Genomic DNA, 23,275 nt, shown 5'->3' on the forward strand with positions numbered 1-23,275 from the left:
CAAACATTACAATTTGCATTTTGTTTTGAAGATTTAAAGTGTTATATAATTGTCAAAACTAAAATTATTTAGATGATTCAGTGTTTGAAGGAAATCAGTTGCAAAGACAGTTCAAGAATAAAAATGATGGTGTTTGTATATTAGAAGATCACTTAGTCTTGTTTTAGAAACTACACATGCAGTATACATGACATATAAATCATACATGCATATATCTAATTAAAATGATAGCAACTGCCTATAAGCAATACAAAAAAAATAGGCTGCTTTATTAGGAAGGTGTTTCAGTTGTTTACGAGTCTACCAAAATTTAATTGTTTAGGAGGAATAGGAAGGCTGAGTTTCTTCCTGAGGCTAGCTTTTTGGAAAGTTTCAGCAAAATGATCAAAATGTTTCTTCTAATTAGCTTAAGGAAATCACATTATTTTTCATCTGTAATAAAACCAAGAATATTTTGTTTTCTTTTAAATACACACATACAGCTTTGTGGCATGGACATGAAGATCAGAGAGCTGTCTGGTGTAGGAGTGAGGGGTAAATTCTGCTATTCCATGAACATTGCACTTAAGTTGGTACTTCTGAAAACTTCAGTTTGTATATGCGCAACAGTGATTTTGCATACTGTGTGGAGTTCCTACAGATATCCTGTACAAAAATAAGCCTGAGTGTTCCCATCCGGAATGGGAACGAAACAAAATTAGCCTAGCAGCTGCTCCTCTCAGGAAATTGTGGAGGTGGCATAGGGTAGGGATATGGCCGTATTGGTAATAACAGAAGGATCTCCTTTGTTCTTGGTTTCTCCTTCACTGGCTCTTGGCTAAGAGAAGAGAGGATCTTTAATATGAATAATCAACAGACTGGAGAAGTACAGTCTCACGCTGATAGGACAGAAAAAGCAGTCTGTAATGGCTGGACAAAGCAGGTGAGGGTTGACCAAGCTAGAGGAGATACACCAGATCTGGATACATGGATTGTAAGCTCAAGTACTTCACAAAGAATGCTAAACTGAGGGTGACCATAAAAGATAGAAGGACAAAGATGTATCTTGTTGGGTTTTACTCCTGTACAGTTTTGTTTATTTCTTTGTTTGCTTTTTTTTTACTCTAGAGTAATGAATTGCATTTTAATGGATGAAAAAATAATACCTTCATCCTATGTTATTGCAGTGAGAGAAAGTATTTGTTTTAGAGATAGGAGGACTTTTTGAAATTAATTAGAGGGAATTATCTTTTATGTTATTTATTTTATGTTATCTTTCAGGGCTTGTCATGAACCAAGACTTTATTCAGCTGTCTGCTGTGTTCAAAAGTGGGCAAGTTTCCCAGGATTTAGAGGTTTACTGTGATCGTTTAGTGTAGATTTTTTATGACGGGATTAATTAAATTAAGGGCAGCTTTATTAAGATATTCCCCTACATATCTTCAAAAGGCTGTGAATGGTTTCAGTTATAAAACTCCAGTTAATATTTGTACTCTAGAAGATTAATTTACATTAGGAATTCCATAATTAGCTCTATATTTTTTGTAGGTAGTGAATCTTGGGATAGAAAGGATGATGTTTTATACAAATTCAAGGTGTTTACCATCTTTCAGAGTGACACAGAGTTATAGATAGTGTATGTTTCCTCTCCGACATCATTTTTGGTTATAGACTGTTGCTTGAAGGAGGGTAATTAAAACTGAAGTCTTCAGTAAAATGTTGCAGCTTTGCCAACAGCACTGTAAAACAAGCTATTATCTCTGTAGAGAAAAATTTAACTTTGCTTACCTGTTGGGTATTACACAGCCACAGACCATATCCATGCACAGGGTGTGATAGAAAGCAGGCTAATGGCAACGAGCAGCACAGTTGTGATAACTGGGTACATTTACCCATCTGAGCTGCATCTACATCAGCCCTTTCCATCTATAAGAAGAAAGCTTACTGGGGACTAACTGAAAAAAGCAAGCTTTTAAACTAAGTAAAAGGGAGCTATAGGTGTGCGTTTCAGATACAGGTGTAAATGAAGAAGTTGAAACGTGCTTTCTGTGGCTTCAAAGTCACTTGCTATTGGCTTGGAAGCTTTCAACTTGAAGTTTAAAGGGCTTCATGAAGAGAATTATTTTTTCTTAAACTCTGATTAAGCTTTATAAAATGTTTTGTAAAATTTTTAAGTGCAGCATCTAGGACCTATTTAAATTTACAGATTACAAAGCTCCTTTAAACTTAAAGAAAGAAGCCACTCTGAAACAGCCCCTTCCACACTGAAGGGTCTGTGAGCATCTGTTTTAGTGCAGCATACAAATTGTTCTGGTGACTCCACAGAATAACAAGAAGCTGTTTTAAGTAACATGGTGAACATGAAGCTCATTTTCAAATAATGTTACAGCTTTAATTTTGGTCAAGGCTTTACATAATGATTTGGAAGGAGTATATAACAAGTCCATGTCCCATCTGTGTTTCAGCAGCACTGAAGTTTTCTTATGGATGACTACTCTGTTTTAACTGAATCACTGAGTATAAAGAAGAAACCACAGAGACCTGATTATGTCTAAAAATCATGAATTACAAAGGGCTATTAACTGTATTTTTCTTCTTAGTAGAAGAAAAAGTTAACACACTGATAATAATGAGCAGAAGTGGCACAGCTTTCTGAAGGATTAGGTACGGTGAACACAAAATGTGTCTGACCAGAGCCACCATGGTAGTCAGCACTGTTGAGTAAAGTTTTATAGGGCTCTCAGGCCAGTGTTGTAAATGTGCTCCCAGACTTTGACAAGACAACCTGAAGGATAAATGGGAAGATTATAAAGCTATAAAAAAAGAAGGAAATGTGAATGGACAGTGCATAAAAATATATTGTGGCACTTCTAGTCTATTTCTTTTTTCTTTAATCTAGGCCAGACTCAAGGGATATAAACAATAAGAAAAGGAACATTTGGTAACAGGTGAGACTTCAGGTCATAAAAAAAGCTAAGGTGAAGTAAAGTACCAGAAAGCCTAGCCCAGAAAGATTAGGTAGCTGCCAGAATTCTACCTGAAAAAAAAATGAGCAACAAATGCAAGGATTTTGGATACATTCCAATTTTAAAGGAGTTTTTTAAATATTTTTGTAGTTATATTTCAAAAACTCCAGGAACGGCTTATGCCATTTTGAACTCACTTGGCGAGTCATTACAAAATACCCAGTTAGAAAAACGAGTGTCATAAATTCCTGAAGTCCTGTACCATAGAGTTGCCATGTAATGCTCTGTATTGGCATAGGATGTCTAAAGCCTCATTCCTTCAGAAGAAAATAAGATGCATCCTTCTTAAAAATTAAACTAACAAGTGGGAATTATCTTGAAAAGTATGATCAAATTGGATTCCTATTCCAAGGAGATGCTGGACATCTTACCTTCTCTAATGCATATCAAGGCACATATTCTGGTCAAAATCTTACCAAAGGAAACTCTCTACTCCATTCTTTTTCCTGTAAAAAGAAGTGAAAGCAGAAAAAAAACCAACAAATCATCACATTTTAAACAAATGTTCAGGTTCTACAAAGCAAAACACATCAATATATGCAAAACTGGATAAAAGCCGAGGAATGAGTAGAAAGGTTGCTAAAAATCATTTTTATCCCCTGAACAAGCTGTACAGATTACTAATATTACTTTGAGAATAGGGATTCAGTAGGTAGCAGTTTTGTCAAAAATCAGTAAATTCTCACCCGCTGAGGAGTGCAAGAGAACTCGCTGCGGTTCTGCACAGAGCCCAGCACTGCAAGATTTCACTCAGAATTGGGCTTTATTTATCTGTGATTAGAACAGTGTATATTTTTTTTTACTAATGAGCCAAATATCTTCTAAAAATCTGACATGTCTATTGTGGGTCACAACAGCTGCTTATTAAGCAATAGCTGCTCATTAGTACTCAATGCCACTACGCAAGAATAGCTATTGCGCTTGCACGCACGACCGAATGAACCCGGAAGCTTTGAAAGTCAGGAAAGTATCGATGTGGTCAAAGAAGGATGTAGAAGACTGAAGAACCGGCCAGAAGGAGGGTGGGCAGCCCATGACACGGAGCCTCGTGCATGGTGCGTGGCCGAGGCTGTGATTGGACACGGAGCCTCATGCACAGTGCATGACCGAGGCTGTGATCGGACGCGGAGACTCGTGCACAGTGTATGAACAAGGCTGTGATTGGACAGAAGTTATGAAACCAGCGAGTGTCGCGGGTGCGGCCGGGTGTACAGGTATAATACTGGGAGCGTCTTGGGGAATAAACGAGATCTGCTTCTACTGCATCGGTGACTGAGAGACTCCGTCCGAGTGAGCATGGACAGCATCGGGTCAGGAGAATGGGCAGCTGCGGGAGGGGATAGCAACAGTCTATTTTTCTGTTTTCTTTATAGCCCTTAGTCTTCTTTAATTGCAACACTGGTAAACAGAATTAAATATTATAGGAGAGTTCAAAAACATGGTAAAACTTTCTGCTGGATTTCACTGGAAATTTCCATGAGGGTCAAAATTCAAGACACTAGCACTGATGCTGTCATAGCTACTTTTGAATTTTCATAAAATGATTTAGGATAACCAAATAACACTTTCAAAAGTAATATGTTGTAGTCCTCCTGTAACACAGATGAAGCTAATCAGCTGAATAGTAATCTATGTATGTATAGAAGGAAAAGCCTATTCATTAAAATCAATTGTAAGAACTTTGACCTAACACAGGGTGACATTTTCAAATTAAAAGCTTTTTCTACTTACCTTTGCTGTGCCTGATTTTACAATGATAAATAAAAATCCCTGGCATAGATCTACTTGTCAATGTTATTAAATCCTATGAACTACAATAAATACCAGAATGGGTATGTAAATAGTGTCACTTAAAGAAAGTAAAAAAAAAAAGATAGATTTAACTCATTCTTTTCTTTCTTACCGTCTTCAGCAGTTGTGGTTTTTTTATATACATATAAATTTCTATAGAACAGTCAAAGGATATCTGTCAATTTTTGGCATAGTTTTGCATAAAATTCTGATGGTTCCATATTCTTCAACCTGTGTGATATTCTTGAAAGTTTATTTTGAAGAAGTTGCACATTGAAGAACTGTCTGTATTGGATCAAATCTATGCTTAATTAAAAGTAGCAGATGTATGATATACAGATGCATTTCTTCAGTGCTTCCAAATAGGAGCTTGTGGTAAGGGATTTTAAATATTCATGCTACTTTGCATGGAAATTATATTTCTAGTATATCGCAGAAATACTCATGAAATTTTGGCAAAAAAAGCAGATTATGTATTCAAGACTCATGAATTCCGTCAGACTCCAGTTTGATAAGCACTTGTCACTGAATTTTGTGATACTACTTATATTTAGGTGTGTTCTCTGAAATCATTCATGCTTACACAAGTTAAAAACACAAAGGATAAATAATATGCTTTTGACAAAATGTTCAGAGTGGATAAACTCACACTGACTTTATTATTTTTCAAATTAGGCTTTGTTAACATGTATGGACAAAAGGGATCATAACATAAAAATGTGTCATTGTAAACTCTCACAAGTAAGTTCAGACCAAGAAGCCTTTTGATATCTAGGCCATGTGTTCTGATATCATTATTAACAGTAGTCACTGTGATTCCTGATGCAGTCCTTCAGTAGATCTGCATCTTTGTTTTAACATGGAGATAATAGTAATAGAAGACATAGTAGTGCTTAAAAAGAGTCTGTCAAGGGGAAAATAAGAAACGGCAGCAGTTCTTATGTGAGAAAAAACAGCAGAGGGATAATAATACTAACAATTTGCCATGCTATCAAATTAAGACATTGCATAAAGTAGAAAGTACAGTTGTATTTTGCAAAAGCCATGGACATTTTTTGAGATACTTTATTGTAGAACAATATTGATTGAAACATTTGAAGATTATGTAGTTTACTCATGATTTGTAAATGATAGTGTCTGGTACCTAAACATATACGCCTGCATTGGTTAAATTAGGCTGCAACACCTGAATATAATTAGTTAAAGCTTCTTCACAATCTTCAGTGAATGTTTCTTGCTTGTCTGCTGTATACGGAGAAGTGTATTTATTAGCAAAGTTGCAAAACTAAGATGAGATTTGACAATATTTTGAAATCATTGAGTATAAGGAAATCCATTTACCAAGAAGAAATTTGATTTCTCTTACCTCCTGTGAAGTCAATAGTGCCAATTTACATTCATGTGATACCTTCTGTCTAAAGGCCAGTGTACATAAAACCTTAATTGATACAGATTTTCAGTTGTTCAAGCTGATGAAAGCTATACTGTAGCCTCAAAAGAAGACATACCAAATTCATGAGTCCTAGACTAAATGGTCCTGCAACGCACCCTCAGCCATTAAGCACACATAATTTATTTAGTCATGTTTTTCCCACAATAAGCTTAGTTCTGTGTTAGCAGTTATCCATGTTTCACTTTTTTTCTGCAGCCCTGGCAGGCTACAAAGCAGGTGAGGAGATAATAGGGTGTATTTTTGATATCTTCTGCCTATTTGAATGATATGTCAGAGTCACATAAAACTTATATAAAAAATCTATTTTTCCCAAATCATAGTGGAAATCTGACCGATCATTACAGTTGTAATATTTATTTTAACAACAATTAAAACTTTCACCAATTTTCTGTTAAGTGTTTGCATCTTACTTCATGGTAACAAGCAAGTCTGATATATAATATACTTTGTCCTTGATCAAATATTAAAAAGGTTTTGAAAAATGCATTAGTGGTGTAGTCTTCCTTAAGTAAAAAATGTAAGTCAATAGCCATCGAATAGCATCAGACAAGAATAGTTTTTCATGCTGTTGAGTTGAGGTGTCCCTTCAATAACGTTGAATATTTCTTTATCCATTAATTTCTGTAAGTCACTCTGTAAGATACACTTGGTTATACTATGAATTCTTATTGGTGCATGTTGCTCTGGCATCATTGTTTTGATACCAGAGATCTGAAAGAAGGATCCTGTGGGTTGTTCCAACCTTGCATAGCGATGGTAAAATTCTGTTTGGGAGAAGTTGTCATGCATACAAAACAGACAGTTTCACTGTATTCCTACCTCTGCTGAGATGTCTGAACCTGACAAAGCATAGAGAAAGTGCTTTGTGTAAGTAATTTGACTCTTACAGCACAGCTGTTATCAAAGCGCTGCTGTCCTGCATCTCTGGTGAAGTGCAATTGAAGAAAATCTACTAGTTTGAAAAGTTGCATGTTAGTATCATCAATGCTCTGAATCTGTGGTCATTAGCTTGGAAATGTCTAAGTCATCACAAAATGCATAGAAAGTCAGAATGCAGAAATTCAGTTTTTCTAGTCAGCTGAAGAATTAGAGTGGCAGAAAGCTTCTGGAGTTACTTCACAGACCGTAGCTTCAGTCATACAAGCTTTTCTAAATGGTAAGCAAATATGATATCTTGCCAGACTGATCATTTTAACCAGCCATGCATGAGATTACTATTAAAGTCAAAGGTAATCTTCCCTCAATTTATTTACTAATGACTTCTGCAGTTTAGTCATTATTAGTTATGAATCAATACATATTTTTCTCAAAAGCATATCTGACAAATAAATATATTGAAGGTCTTGGTGCATGCCACTTTTGTTACAAAGGATGTCATGAAAATTAAGCAGCTATAAGAGTATTTGAAAAACAAAAAGAAGTCAGTCTGCCATTCTCAGTATTAACTTGAGTAATGCTTATATAAATGGAGAGAAGTTCCATTTATATCAGTATATAGCGTTCAATACAGATCTATCACATACCTATGTGATTAAATATATTTCAGAGACAAATTCCAGTAGGCTGTGTACTGTAGCACTGAGTGTCCACTAAGCCTCGAGGCCCTGGCTGAGTTCTGTCCTGGCCTTGGGGAGCTACTAGCCAAGTCTCAGGGCCTGCTTTGACAGAGTTGCTCTCTGGCCTTGAGGCCATTTGTCACAGGGCTGTCTGACAGGCCCAGGCAGGGGCTGCTTCCCTCTCATCGAGTGCTCTTAGGCTGGGTGGCTGGGCCTGGTCCTAATCCACATATTTTGCTGAGCCAGAGCGAGGCTGCAAGTTCAGCCCCTGCGTGATTTCAGATTTGCAACATCACAATGAATTTGCTTGGCAGTCCCTGGCCAGTCAGCCACCCCAGACACTGCTCTGCCCTCTGTGGAGAACTTGCAGGTGGAAAAAAGAAGAGCATATGGGAATACATGATCAGTGTCCACCATAGAGACAAGAATATAATTTGTATTTGTGAGTGTCAGCCCATGGCTGTGCACACTGAGCACTTCAGCCCCCATTCCTACTCAAGATCTGCTTATTGTTCAGTTGCATAAGCAGTATAATACCTTTCCAGAGTTAGCAGAAATAGTTGAAATTCTGACGAAAAAGAGATGAGCAAAGAGAAGCAATGAATTTCAGCTAACATGACTTCAGTGCTGAAGTACAGCCAGCTGGAGGTAAGAAAAACCATGCTGAAGACAGGAATGAGACAGTGATTGATAGCCTTGTTTGAGAGATGGATGAGATCAGTCTGACAGCTTCTGGCACAAATTGTATTTCCTGCTGTTCAGGCAACTTAATTTCATTTATGTTCATTTATGCCAGCTGGGTATATCTTATTCTTCTCTTCCTTCTCTTCCCGTCTCCCTTCCATGTGCTACAGCTTCACATTTTTTTCCTAAATAGCATCTCAACCTTTGGTAAAAAAAATGTAATTAAAAGACAGTTATTCACTTAATCCATCTGTCTGATGTTTCTTCAGTTCTCCCTTTCGTGTTCTCAGTGAAAAAGGAGAGCTTTGTGTGCTCTTTATTACGATTCTACCTGGACATACGCAGTTCAGACTAGAGGCCAGTGTCAGTTTATTGACAATGACCCATGAAATATTTGTCTGCAGTCCTGTTATCTGTCTGTTTTTTCCCTGGCTTTCAAGCTCTGTATTCCCTGTGACTCTGAAGTTATATAGTTAGCTAGCAGTGCAACTGTTGCCCCCAGTGTGCCATACAGTAATGCATCAAATATGCCATCATTAAGATAAATTATGTCCTTTTGTGAACATCTGAGTCTGTATTTTGCAGTACAAAAAAGCAGATGTGCATGAGTTAGGATTTAGTATGTCATTTAAATGCTGGAAATAAGTTAATTATTTAACACACTTTAGAAAAGGGAATTAAGAGGATTCATGCTACCATTTTGTGTAGTTTATGATATTTCTGTTGTAATACTGAAGCAGAAATAAAATGTCAGAAAAAAAAATAGGAATAGTAGAATTCAGGTTTGAATTACAATCTTGCTGATAACAATGAACATTTAGCAAGGATGCTTTGTCTTTCTAAATGTCATTGGTCCTAAATCTGAGCTGGTCCTTGGGTGACGCTCAAATAAATTGCAGAATATAAGTGCTGAAAGCATTTTACAATAGTGGCAGTAGCAAATAAATAAATAAATACAATTGAAGAGGCTAATGCTCTTCCACTTTTTTAAATGAGCACATTTTTACATATACACTGAATGTATGGACCTGCGTGTGTATTTATGTAATGCATATGTTTATGTGAGCACTATAATGATAGCTAATCAGATTGCTAAATGTATGCCATAAAAATGTTTTCCAAGCATTATGCATTTTCCAGTGCATATGATTGCACTGGATTAAGAGGAGTCAAGGTCTCTATCCCTTGGAAATTTGAAAGACAATTCCCATGTCCTTAGATATTTTGGCAAAGGAAGAAAGGGAAGCAGAGAAATGAGAGGAATGAGTAATTTAATTTCTCTTTTCTCCAGGGGTCAGTAGCATGACTTACTTAGCCATGGGCACCTCAAATCACGGGAGAAGGATGGAGTAAGCAGGAACTCCGATGCACAGTAGCAATTATACTGGACAGGGGCTTGTCCCAGCATCTGATTGCAGTTGAGTTTGTAGCTGCCTTCACCTACAGTCAAAGTAGATGAAAAGCAAGCTACTGCTGGAAGCTCAATACAAATGTGAAACTAGAGTGACTCCAAAGGTTAAACATCTCAGCATAGAACATTACAAGGTTGTTGGAAAAATGCATTAGGGAGGTAATGCAAAAAAATCCTGCTTTTTTTCTCAGAGAACAATAAATAACACATGATTCAATAGGCTACCTCTTTATTTCATTATGAGTCTGTGAGATGTATTAGTTTTCCGTCATACATTAAATTCAGTGTAGGTTGTTCACATTATGGAATAATCTGAAAATCTTCTCAGCTGCAAAGTTGCAGTTCCATCTTCGATGGTTTTCTCCAGATATTTAAAAAATATTCTTTTTCCCACTTACATCCTTGCTTTCCTGTATATCCCTTAAAATAACTAATATATTACTTGCTGCTTTTTAGATGAGCAAAAGCATATTTTTTCCTTGCTAGCTATTATCTTTGAACTGTTCAAAGACAGTGAGATTTTTTTCCAGAGTGGAAACACTCATTAAAGACTTCAGCAACTGTCTATTTAAATATCGCTAGAATAAAAGTAGTATATACGCACTATGTATTCAAAGACTTCTGTACCCCAAGGTACAAAACATTAATAGTAACATTTAAAAAACTTTGCTTATCTACAGTTGAAAGAACTTAACTGAGAGGGCCAAGAACAGATGTTTGTGGGACTCCTTTGAGACGTCATCCCTACTTCTCTGAGGTGACTCAATTCATTGTTCCAAATCAAGCTACTGGAGAGGTGAAGTCTGGGATCTTATCTTTCAGAAATAACCCTGAAAATTAAAATATTCCTCAAATGTGGCAACATTATTATGTTTTTTTAAGAGTTTATATGGCTTTCTGGACATCAGGCTTACAATAACAGACATAAAAGAACTTACTGGAAGTTCCTGGATTCGTCTCCCTTCCTTCTGATATGAAAATATTCCTAACTGAAAGTGAATTACATACCGATAGAGGTTATATTTGAATTCTGTCAAGATAAAGCATAAGAAAGGTGTTTGTGTTTATGGTGCTTTGCTTCGCTCTCCACATTAGTCTTTACAAACTTCTGATTGCTTCATAGGACCAGAAAACAGCAAAATTACAACAGAACCCTAAAAAGAAGGAAGAAAACTAAAAGATGAGCTTATAAATATGATCTCAGTATTACACAAGATTGTGGAATACATTCTGGTGGAATGAATAAGGTCAGAAAGTAAAAGGAAAACAGGATAAATGCAACATGGGTACACAACAGAAAACTTTTAGATTACTTTGATTTCAAAAGGAAGGAAAAAGCAGCTCTAATGTATTTCGAAAAAGTACCTGTTATGGCATTATATGTAAATTTGTTAAGGTGGAAGAGATGGTTGAAGGACATATATTATCTTTAAGGATCATTCTTGAGGATAATTTGCCTTACTACAAAATGCAGTATTTCAGTAATTGAAGGTATTGATGCTAGCAAGGAGAAACTGCAGTTACAAAGGAGGATCAGAAACTTGCTAGAAAACCATTTTACCCGGTTAAGACCAGCATACTAGAGACGGTAGGCAGTAAAACTGTCCTACAGAACTTTACTGTAGGATAATTTTTATTTTCCTTTTCTAGATCATGGTTATTTAAAATAAATTAATCTTGATAGGATTGAAATTTTTTTTTGTATGTGTTTTATTTTGTGTAATTGTACCCCCAGTAAACTGAAGAAATCAAAGAAAACTTCAGGCCAATGACAGCCTTCTATTTTGAACCAGGCTATGTTTTCATTTGATGGATAGTCACATAATTGTAATGCACACTGTGTATTGGTGCCCTTGTTCACAACTTTCAGATTAAGCATCAACTACCAAGGGAAAAACAGAACAATGATTTGGTGGCAAGTGATTTTTTTACTCTGTTATTTGTCTCAGGACAGAGCTGATACTGAAAATCATTACCAGCACCACTTATTATACATCAGCTGAATGAGGAAATAGGAAAGGATTTCTGATGTCCCAATCTAATTTACAAAGCTTAAAATTTGGGATAGTGACTGGGACAGACTGTGAATTGCTTCATCAACCTCATTTTAGCTAAAAATTTTGATCGCGTGATTTGCTTTGCTAGCCTCATACTAAGTCCTTCAAAAATGACTAGTTCCTTTGAATTCAGGATGTAGAATGTTCACTTACAGAAATTGTTTGTAGGTCCAGGATTTAAAGAAATATTAGCAGAAGACATAGAATGCTGTTATCTTTAAGAGCCTTTCTTCTTACAATGTACAAAAAGTGTTGGCAGAATTACACAGCTTTAACATTTCCATGAAACTTTTCCTCTGATGTGTGGTACTGTAAAGATTTGGTATACATGTGAATGGATTTGTCAAAACCCCCATGGAATTCTGAAATACAGCATCAGAAATATTTATTTGTTGATGCATCAAGGTGATGCATGTTCCAAATATGAAATAAAACAAAAACAGCTTTCTGGCAAAACTGCACATGTTACTGACCATTGTACTACAAGCAGGTTTTTTTTTTTTTTTTTTTTTTTTTTACTGTAGTAATGAACATACATTCATGAGTATCACTGGCAAAGAACAATTTTACAGCTGTTTTCATTTAAGATATTGTCTACTAAGACAAATGTGTAAAACCAGAACTAAGGGAATTTTTTTTCCTAGATATAAAGAGAAAAATTTCTAAGGTGACAGAACAAAAGGCTATGGGATTTGTTCTGTGTTCTGCTGTCCAAGAGAAATGAACTAGAGATTCTAGGAAATATTGATTGTCAGAAAGTATCATTTAATTCGGTATGAAAAACTCAAGAAAATGTTATTGTGTCTGGCATATTTAACAGTCTCAAGGAGCCTTTTTATACAGACAAAGGAAAATTGGGTAAAGAATTTCTCATGAGAAAAATGGTATTCTCGTCTGACAACTTGCTCTTGATGAAGTTAAAGAACATTACAAGTTTGCTTAATTTTTTGTAGTGGGAATGGTACAAGGCAGGGAAGACACTGGCTACTTTGAAGGAAAATGAAAGAAAATTTGAGATTGCATTGAAGCCGTAAACCTGCAAGATAGAGCAGCTGAATATTGTGATAGAGAATGAGGGGGGAAAAAAAGGCTTAAGATTGTCAGAAAGATTCAAGTATGTGGTCCAGAAAAAGACTGGAGACATCATTACTACTTCATTGAAAATGCTCTGTGCCTTGTCACCACAGCTTCTCATAATTAAAAGGAAATTGGAGATAGATGGGTTAAGATGTTGACATTTTTCACCTCCATCTATTTTTTCATAATTTCACTGGGAAAAGAGTCACATAGCATGACATTTACTTAAACTAAATGCATCTCTACCTACTTAGGATGCTCTAAATCCGTGTAAATCATACTTGTGTACAGATTTATGTACAACAGAAAACAGAATCATTTATCTCCCACCAGAAAATCTGACATAAAGGGACTATGGACATTAAGCAAGAGAAAGTCTAGGGATAAATGATGCAAAGGTCATATTATTCACTAAATAATTATGTGTTAGAACCAAGTTCTATACAAATTAACCAAGGACTTGAGGTAGGATAAGGTATTAGTGTGCCATTTTTTTCCCATTATATTTGAGGTAAAAAAAAAAAAAAGTTTTTTTTATTTTACATTTTGCATTTTTTTTTTTACAGTCTGCAAAAAGTTTAGAAGCAATGGTACAGAATAGCCAATACATGTATAAAACTAAGGAATGACCACATGTCAGGTGTGTTTGGTTAGCAATGAACAGTTGTTCTGGGCTGTTGATATTCATGTAGCATCTTCAGCAGGTCAAGGGAGGTGATTCTGCCCATCTACTCCGCACTGGTGAGACTTCACTTGGAGTACTGCATCCAGATGCAGAGTCCTCATTACAGGGGAAACATAGACCTGATGGATTGTGTCCAGAGGATGGCCACAAAAATGATCCAAGGGATGGAACATCTCCCCTACAAGGACAGGCTGACAGAGTTGGGGCTGTTCAGCCTGGAGAAGAGAAGACTCCCGGGACACCTGTTGGCAGCCTTTCAATATCTAAAGGGGGGCTGTAAGAAGGAAGGGAACAGAGTATGTCTATTGTGATAGGACAAGGGGAAATGGTTTCAAATTAAAACGGGAGATTTAGATTAGACATAAAAAAAGAGTTGTTTATGATAAGGGTAGTGAAGCACTGGAACAGATTGCTCAGAGGAGGTGGTGGATGCCTCATTCCTGGAGACATTCAAGGTCAGACTGGACGGGGCTCTGAACAACCTGATCTAGCTATGCATGTCCCTGTTCATTGCAGGGTATTTGGACTAAATGATGACATTTAAAGGTCCCTCCCAACTCAAATGATTCTATGATTCTTGTTGATAAAGCAAAAGGAAGGTGTGCCATCCACGTGGACCTTGATACCTCAAAAGGTGGGCCCTTGTGAACCTAATGAGGTTCAACAGAGCAAAGTGCAAGGTTTTGCACTTGGATCGAGGTAATCCCAGATATGTGTACAGACCAGGAGAAGAACACCTTGAGAGTAGCTCTGCTGAGAAGGACTTAGGGGTCCTGGTTGATGAAAAACTTAACATGAGCCAGCAGTGAGCATCTGCAGCCCAGAAAGCCAATCCTGGGTATCCTGGGTTCCATCAGAAGAGGGATGTCCAGGGTGAGGGAGGTTATTGTCCCTCTCTTACTCTGCCATTGTGAGGCTCCATCTGGAGTACTGCATCTAGGTCTGGGGACCCCAGCACATGAAAGATGTGGATCTTTTGGAGAGAGTCCAGAGGAGGGCCACGAAGATGCTCAAAGGACTGGAGCACCTCTCCTATGAAGACAGGCTGAAGGAACTGGACTTGTTCAGCGTGGAAAAGAGAAGGCTGCAGGGTCCTCATTGCATTTCCCTTCCACTATTGAAAGGGAGTTTATAAATATGAGGGAAATGAACTTTTTACACAGGCATTGATAGGACAAGGGGGAATGGTTTTAAACTAAAGGAAGGGAGATTTAGATTAGATGTCAGGGAAAAGTTTTTTTCTGTGAGAGTGGTGAGGTGATGGAACAGGTTGCCCTGAGAGGTTGTGGATGCCCCATCCCTGGAGGTTTTAAGGCCAGGTTGGATGGGGCCCTGGCCAATCTGATCTAGTACTTGATCAAGCAGCTGGCAACCCTGTCAGAGGCAGAGGGTTGGAATTTGATGATCCCTGAGATCCCTTACAACCAAAGTCATTCTGGGATTTTATGATTCTAGGATTCAGTGATTCTATGATCTGCATTGTATGCATTCAGCATATGTAACAATACTTTCTGAGTCCTATTAACTTGCAGCAGTTTACTGTGAATGAGGAAATAGGTTGAGAGAAAGAATTAAAGATTTAAATTAAATCTAGTTATATATGAGGATTGGATGCTACATCCATACAAGTTAATTGAATATGCCTAGGACCAGTCCTTAGCACTGAAGGCAATTGGCACAGAACAGCGCACACACATGCTATTAGCTATGTCAGCATGGAAAACAGATGGCTCGATGCAGACTGCCTAGTGAGGACAGTCAGTGAGCCATCACAAGCAACACAGTCCAGGAGAGCACTAGCTGGCCAAGCTGCAGCGTTCCCAAGAACAATTGTAGAGCTTCCCAGTGTACACAGTCAAGTTCCAGCACTGGGATCTCCTTCACTGACACAGGCAGTTGTCATGTTCCGCCAGCACCCCTTCTTCCAAATGTCATTAAGGGTGGCAGAAGGAACACTTTTTCTTTCTATGTATTCAATGCAGTTACTTGCACAGGGATGTTATTGATGATGGCATTCCATTTAGTGGGAATCTGACTCTCACATAGTGAAATATCCAGCAGAATCTGGCAGTTTTTTCTCAAGTGAACTGTGTGATTGTAAGGCCTTCTAAAATTTACAGCGCTAATCCTAAGGTTATGAAGCCCTTTTGTAGGACTTGATCATTCAAAGCACTTAGCCAGGGACATAAACCATGGGGGAAAAAAAAAAGAATATTCTTATTTTAATCTAAACAAGTACCTTTTTGGATGAGGTCCCAGGAGTCATATACATAGAAGGACAGAGGGAGGCTTGCAGTGGGAGTCTTAATTTATTTGCAAGAGGAAATCACAATTTTAGCAGGCCTTTAGCTTGTGTTTTCATGAGAAGTTATAAATTATACAATATAGTAAAGGTCTGCTTCTGTTAGAAAGTAACTGAATAAATAAGTTAGATCATTTTTAAAGTTCTAAGCATTCATGTAGCATAAATCATCTGACTGTAATAACTTTTTTACCCCCTTTGAAGTCCTTTGTAAAATAGTCTTGCAAGATTTGAAAGAGAAAAAGCATAAGGTTTGATATTTTCAGAAGAGAAGGCTCTTATTAATTTTCTCACTGTACATTAATTGTAAAAATACAATTCTGTTTTATCTCTAATACAAGGTAGTGAAGTAGAAAGCAAATTTTCTGTCTTAGCAAAGAGATTACTATTAATGAAATCACTGTCTTCTTGCAAGTATCAATTTGCTGTTTATTAATGTGCTAACACATTGTTTCAGACTCCTGTGATGTACCATGCCAGAAGGGAGAAAATTACGAGTGTCATTTGAATTTTTGCTGTAACTCATCATATTGTATTACATGAAATGCCGGTGAAAAGCTTCATGTAGGCAAGTGACATGATACTGCTAATAATAGCGCATTCCCAGATCCATTTGCTTTGAAATATTCATATCAGATACCTGAAATAATGGTCTCTGTTTCAGTCTCTGAAGAATTCTTTTGTCTCCTCCTTTCCTCCAAAATCTTTCCAAAAGCTATTGTGCTTCTCCTTCTAGATGTAGAAAGGCTAGCAAGGGGTGAAGATGCCTTGTAAAAACTCCAGTCTCCTTATCTCTAAGCCCTCTATTTCTAACGGGAGCAAAGATGCTGTGGTGAGCCTTTAGAGGAAAAATTATGTGACAGCTCAAGGTTTCCAGTACATACCTGGAAGAAGTGCCATAGGTTCTCCCTTGTCTTTTGTCAGTCACCCAATTCTGAATTTTGACTGTATGAGCATGAGGAGGTCAGTGGGTTGTGGAAGTGTGTCAGTGGCACCAACTCAGCTCCTTTACATTCTCTTCACACTCCCAGGTCACGGCTGTATGAAAAGAGCCTCAGAAATATTTACTGGAACCTCTTCTCTAAGGCAGAAGCATCAGCTAGGACATTCATATCCTCCAGAGCCCAGGAAGAGCCCATAAGACTTTGAAATACATGACCTGAGTGGAGAAAAGAAGCTCTTGATTTCTACGACAAGAAAAAGACATGCAGAGAAATGGACACAAGATGAGAAAGATGTATTTAGAACCTTTCTGAACTGAAAAATGTTCTTTTATATTAGGTCATTACAAATAAAGAAAAATACCACTTTTTCTATTCTTTTCAAATTAGTTATTTTTAATATTTTTAAAGTTGTTTTCTCTACAATTATTGTAGAATTCATACATTATTCACATTTTCTCTTCTTACTTAGCTACATTTTTTTTTTTTTGTTTCATGTCTCTTTCGTTATTTTCCTGAGCCCAAACCATCAGAGAGCAAAAAGCTGCATCGGAGACCTGGCCTTCTGCTAAATTTCGGTTAGGCTTCAGTGCTATAAGCCACTATTCTTCTTCTTCTTCTTTTTTTTTTTTTTTTTTAATTTGCAAAGTTTTTAAATGATTAAATCAAACAAACTAATTATTCCCTGAAACAAATCTCAGAAATAGTTTTCTATGTATAATGGAAGATAAGTTTCTACATGTCCTCTGTTGTGCATTTCAAACCTTCTCAAATAACTATTTTAGTAGGAGAAATTTAGCTGCTTGATGGAATAACATTTTGATTTCCTATACATTACAAGCATGCAAGAAGAGCATAAAAATAGTTCTAGAAGTCATATTAACAATCTCAATCTATACAGATATGAAAGAAAGGCCAATTTGCTTAAACCACACCCTCTTTTGACATGAAAGTAGTGTACATTGTAATCACTATGATCAGAAGAATCCAAATCAAGTTCTTTACAAAGGAAGGTAAAAAGGTATAAAGATATGATACTCCTTACAAAGCTGAGGATAGTAAAATTAGTTTTTTTACAACATGTTAAACACTTGCTCTGGATTACATCAAAAACTACTAGGACTGGAGAACAGAGACTATGCAGGAGTCAGGTTTGTGCACTTTTGGAAAACCTTCTACTACATATACATATACATCAAGATTTTCACCGCTATCCATTCTATGTTATTCGCCTTTGTTCCCTTAGAATATTGACATGACAGGATATATTATCATTTGTATTCTGACAACAAGGACATCTTGGCCAACTTCATCCCTGTTCACACTGTGTACCGCATTGCCATTCAGTTTGGCTTCAGACTTCAAATGGAACAAGCTACAAAGTTCCAGTGAGACTCAGAAATCTTTTTCACAAAAGTACATATTATATTTTAGTACTTTTTTTCTGAAATTTTATTGAAGAAAAGCCAAACACTACAAATCCCTTGAGATGTCAACATTTTGATTAACAACTATATTTTCATTCAGAATTAAACTGTTTCCTTCCTATTATCAGCATACCAACATCTGTTTATTTTGTTTTTATACATATATTTAGAGTCACAGCAATGCACTGCCTGAAGTTTCTGAAATTGCTGAGATATGTTCTTCTGAATCAGAGAGATGAAATTCTCCAGCATCTCCTACAAGCTGTTAAATTCTTTAACAGAATCATAGAATCATGGAATGGCTTGGGTTGGAAGGGATCTCAAGGAACAAGTTCCAACCCTCTGCCTCTGACAGGGTTGCCAGCTGCTTGATCAAGTACTAGATCAGATTGGCCAGGGCCTCATCCAACCTGGCTTTGCACATCTCCAGGGCAACCACAACCTCTCTGGGCAGCCTGTTCCATCACCTCAGCACTCTCTCAGTAAAAAACTTTTCCCTGACATCTAATCTAAATCTCCCTTCCTTTAGTTTAGCACAGATATTAAATAGCATGTGTATTCAATGTCCTGAGCTATTTCACCAAGTTGTTGTAAAAAAGAACTTGGAATCTTATGTAAATAATGTAGCTGTTGTGTGAGAAAATGGGACATGGCCAGGAGGGGAAGTAGAGAAGGGCTACACTACTAACCCTGAAGTTGTTTGAGTAGACAAAACAAAAACTGAAAGTAAAACATCTAAGTGAACAACTGCACAACTTTATAGAGGTTTAAAAATTCTAACTGTATTTAAATAATCCTGGGTCAGCAAACTAGCTCCTAACCTTCACAATGTCCATGTAGTGAGAACAAATTTCAGAAAGCATAGCCTTATTAGTAACTGTAGGCAGATGGGCTCTCTATTTACCATTATTTCTTCCACTGATTCCCTAAACAGCCTGAGGAAAGCATGCATTTATAAAGATCTCCTCAGATGGCTTCAGCAAGGAGAGCACTACCCATCAGTATCAGAATCACAGTCCTCTCTTTCATTTCATATTTTGAGCACATCCAGTAATCTGACCTGTCACATGTGCCATCCAAGTGGAAATGACAGTGAGTGACAGTAACAGACTGAGTAAGATGGCTGCCAGGAGTGCAGAGATACACAGGGTCCTCAATCAACTAAATAACAAATCCGTTATTTAATTTTTGTATCCAATCGTGGCACGATTTTTACAGTAGGAGAGAGAAATATACACACATAAAAAAGCACACATATGAATAAATAGGCTGAGAAATAAAAGGAGGCTGAGGAGAATTTAAGCATTCATGCTTGATTATTCCATTTCTGGGGAGATGCTACCAATATTACATGCACGTGGAATAAGCCATAATGTGATATCACCTTACAATTCAGAAAATGTTTCATCAGTTTGATTGGTTTTGAATTGTAGTACAGAAAAATAAACCACCACCATATTCCATGAAAACAGGCTAGTCAACTTGACTTTTATTTGTAACTATTTTCCTATCACTTCCACTTTCTGGTTGACATGACAGTGACTGAAATACAGAAAGAATGTATTTTAACAGGAGTTAAAATGTACAGTTTCAGTTGTGTACACTTATTTGTTCCAGGCTCAGCCTTGCATCTCAAATGAGACCTCAAAAGCAAAACTCCTGTAAGAAATTATGGCACAGTGTTATATGATTTTAGGTATTTCAAAACTTTTTTTCCCATCCTCTCTGTCAAATTTGGTTCATTCTATATTAATCTATATTAATTACTTCAAATGCAGTAAATTCTATTGAAAAAGAAATGTTGCAGGATATTCCTATTCTGTGATTTCTGAGAATTTCATAAAGAGACAAGGTGAAGACCTATTGTCTTCCTCCTTTTTCTGTGTCAATAATGTGATGAATACATGATGAACTCTGATATTAAGTAATGCCAAAGTAACGGGCCTAATATCAATGGTTATCAGCCACTGTTAGTTTAACCACATAAGCCGCTTGTAGCTGGAAAATTGTTTATAAAACAAACACAGAATTAGAAAATAGTAATAATAATAAATTATTCATTTTTCAAATACGCTTTAGGAAGACAAGTTATTTTTCTTCAACTGATAACAGCCAGATATGCCTCATAGAAAGGAAAGTCAGCATGGTACTCTTATAATTCTCACAACCCTGATCAAGTACAGCTGTGTAGTATATTTGCAGTACAACTCATAAGACTCTATAGAGTCCACACAACAGTGTATTTTAAGACTAGATAACTCATTAAATCAAGGTTGAATAAAATCTCCATAAAGCTACAAAACTGCATGATCAGACTATATAATATGTGCTGGTGCTAACAAACAGTGCCTTCCTCTCAGTGTAAACTCATGACTTTGTTAGATCTCTGAGTTTGCTCTTCTGAATAACAAAGGTAGAATATTTTGTCAAATAATCACTACCTTTGGACAAGAAACCTGTAGCTGTGTTTAATAGGGAATGGGTTTTATTCTAGTATTTTTAAAAAACTATTTCATTCTGTAAGAGGGTTTTAATTTTTAGTAAGAAACTCATAAAAAGCCAACCCCTTTAGGAAAAATGCCATTGATCATTTTGTTCTAAATTGAACCAATTCCTAACTGTCAGCAGAAAGGCTCTCAGTCAGACTTCTTTACCTTCTGAGTGAAATTGCATGTCACTGTGATCTGTTGAATGGCATTCTGTACTGGGTTTTCATAATATGCCACATAAGTCAATGGATACATTTTTAATGTTTTGAATGCAGGCCAAAATCAGCCTTCTGGGTAGATTGAACAGGGTTCAAGTATGCACTGCATGAATACAAGTTGATGTTAATTTAGATGCTTGAGATGAGTCCCAGAATATGCTTGGAGGAGTAAAAATGATGAATCAAACATACAGTTACTTGTAAGTGATGAACATTTATTGTGTCCTTTGTATGCAGCCACAGGCAGATACACTAGTTGTATGGCTTCTCCTTAACTGTCTGTTAGTGGGCCAGAGATACTCAAAGGCAGCTGAAGCTCGAACAATTCTTACAGCACTGTGGGTATTCTTACAGCACAGGTGTGCCTCTGCCTTAAATCATGAAAGGGTGTGAAGCTCACAGAAAGGAAGCAAGCTGGGTTTTAGCTCAAGCCTTGGCTTGACCTCTTGTGTAAACACAAGCTAATGAAAATAGGAGGGTAAAGTAACTTTTTTCCACTTATTTATTCTAGTTATTTAATATAGCTGAATAGACTGCATATTTCCTTTTTAATTTATGTGAGAATATGCATATTCATATATTAATTTTTCTCCTTTTTTAAAACATTTAATGGTCTAAAGGAAAGCTTTGTATGCTTCTAAATACAAAACTAGCAAAAACTGTTTTTTTTTCAAAACCATCTTATGAATGCTTATTACTCATTTTCCAAAGAAAATATGAATATCATAATTATGAAGAGTAACACCAGCAAAGCCAGTAAGTTCTGTTATGTTCAGTGTCATAGAAAGAGAACTGAAACTAAAGTGGTTCTACTTCCTTCCTTTTCCTTCCCTATTCTAACAAGTAATGTGGGGTATTATCTGTAACATTAATCATAAGATACAGAAATACTTATGTTCATAGACTTTTGCTTTTCAAGACAAGATTTCCTTGTGTTTATTGTTTTTATTTTAGTGGAACTAAAAATGAAGTCCTCAAAATGACTGTTTAGACTTTGATGCACACTAATCAATATAAACATATCACTTTGTAATTCATTCTTAACTAATTAGCTGTAATTAACTGTTTCTTTTTGTCAAAACAATTGTCAGTTAGAGTATATTATCCATCAGTCAGATGTATTTAAAATAAATTTTGATAGCATTTCCAACTCTTATTAACAAAATATCAGAATCTTGATACAAATTTTCTGGATGTTATTCTAACATATGTGAGGAAGAGACTATATGCATATTCATGAAAAAGCATTTCCAAGTGTGCTACTAATATTACTGTGGCTTGAATCAGGATAAATGCATTAGCTTCACATAATTAAACCAACTTGACTTGAACTAGAAATGCAATAGCCAGTTAGGGAAATAGAGATATGTAAACTACTTTACTGAAGCCTAGCTAGGATTAGAAATGGTAATTTTTGTTTTTCCTTTTTTTGGCAAAATATTGCAATACTACTTATTCTGTTACTCATAAGTCATGGCCTAGTTCTTGTAAATGGCTTTTCATTTCAGGTCCAAAGTGAGTCATGGAGTTATGCTTGCATTACACTTTAAAGACTATTTCATCAGCTTGTAAATGTTGGATCAAATCAGATTGAGAAACTGATCTTTTCCATATTGTAGTTAGAGGTGAAGATTCACCAGATTTGTCAATAAACAAGCAATATAGCAATTACTCTAGATTTATCTTCTCCTGGCTTCATATGCCTGCAAAGTAAGATTTTGTTAGCTAATATTATGAATACAAATCTAAGAATAAAGCACCTCTTCAACAAATAAAGTTAGAATAACAGACTTGTTTTTCAAAGATGTGAATTTTAATAAAATTAATCCTTTTTTTTTACAGAGCTGTAGCATGGCTGTGGGCCAGAAGAACACTGACTGCTCAAGTTAACTTCTCTTCTATCATGGACTGATTAATGAGGGCCACCTACCATTCCCTTCAGTAGCTGTTTGTCAACTAAGGGTCTGTGGAGGAAGAAAAGAGAATAGGATATTATTCTCAGAACTGGAATCCATGCTTTCAGAGGGTCAGCTTCCAAGTGGATTGAAGGTGGGTCAGTTCTAGACTTAAAATCTGCTACATGACATACCTGACAGCAAATTTTGTAAGGAGCTACGCTGCTAAGAATGCTGAAGGGGAGAGCTGGCAAGAGAAAAACAGGAAAATCCCAAGAGGCAGT

The 23,275-nt window shown here is 36.5% G+C and overlaps 1 long non-coding RNA gene across 1 annotated transcript in view; it reads right to left on the reverse strand.

Annotated features, from left to right (window-relative positions):
- LOC110395053 overlaps positions 1 to 23,275 on the reverse strand; it is a 66,122-nt gene that overhangs the window by 8,296 nt on the left and 34,551 nt on the right. Inside the window, exon 2 of the long non-coding RNA XR_002436128.1 lies at positions 3,377 to 3,451. This is a non-coding gene — a long non-coding RNA (uncharacterized LOC110395053). The remainder of the gene's footprint in view (positions 1 to 3,376; positions 3,452 to 23,275) is intronic.

The sequence above is a fragment of the Numida meleagris genome, chromosome 2, assembly GCF_002078875.1.
Source record: "Numida meleagris isolate 19003 breed g44 Domestic line chromosome 2, NumMel1.0, whole genome shotgun sequence".
In the NCBI taxonomy this organism is placed as follows: domain Eukaryota; kingdom Metazoa; phylum Chordata; class Aves; order Galliformes; family Numididae; genus Numida; species Numida meleagris.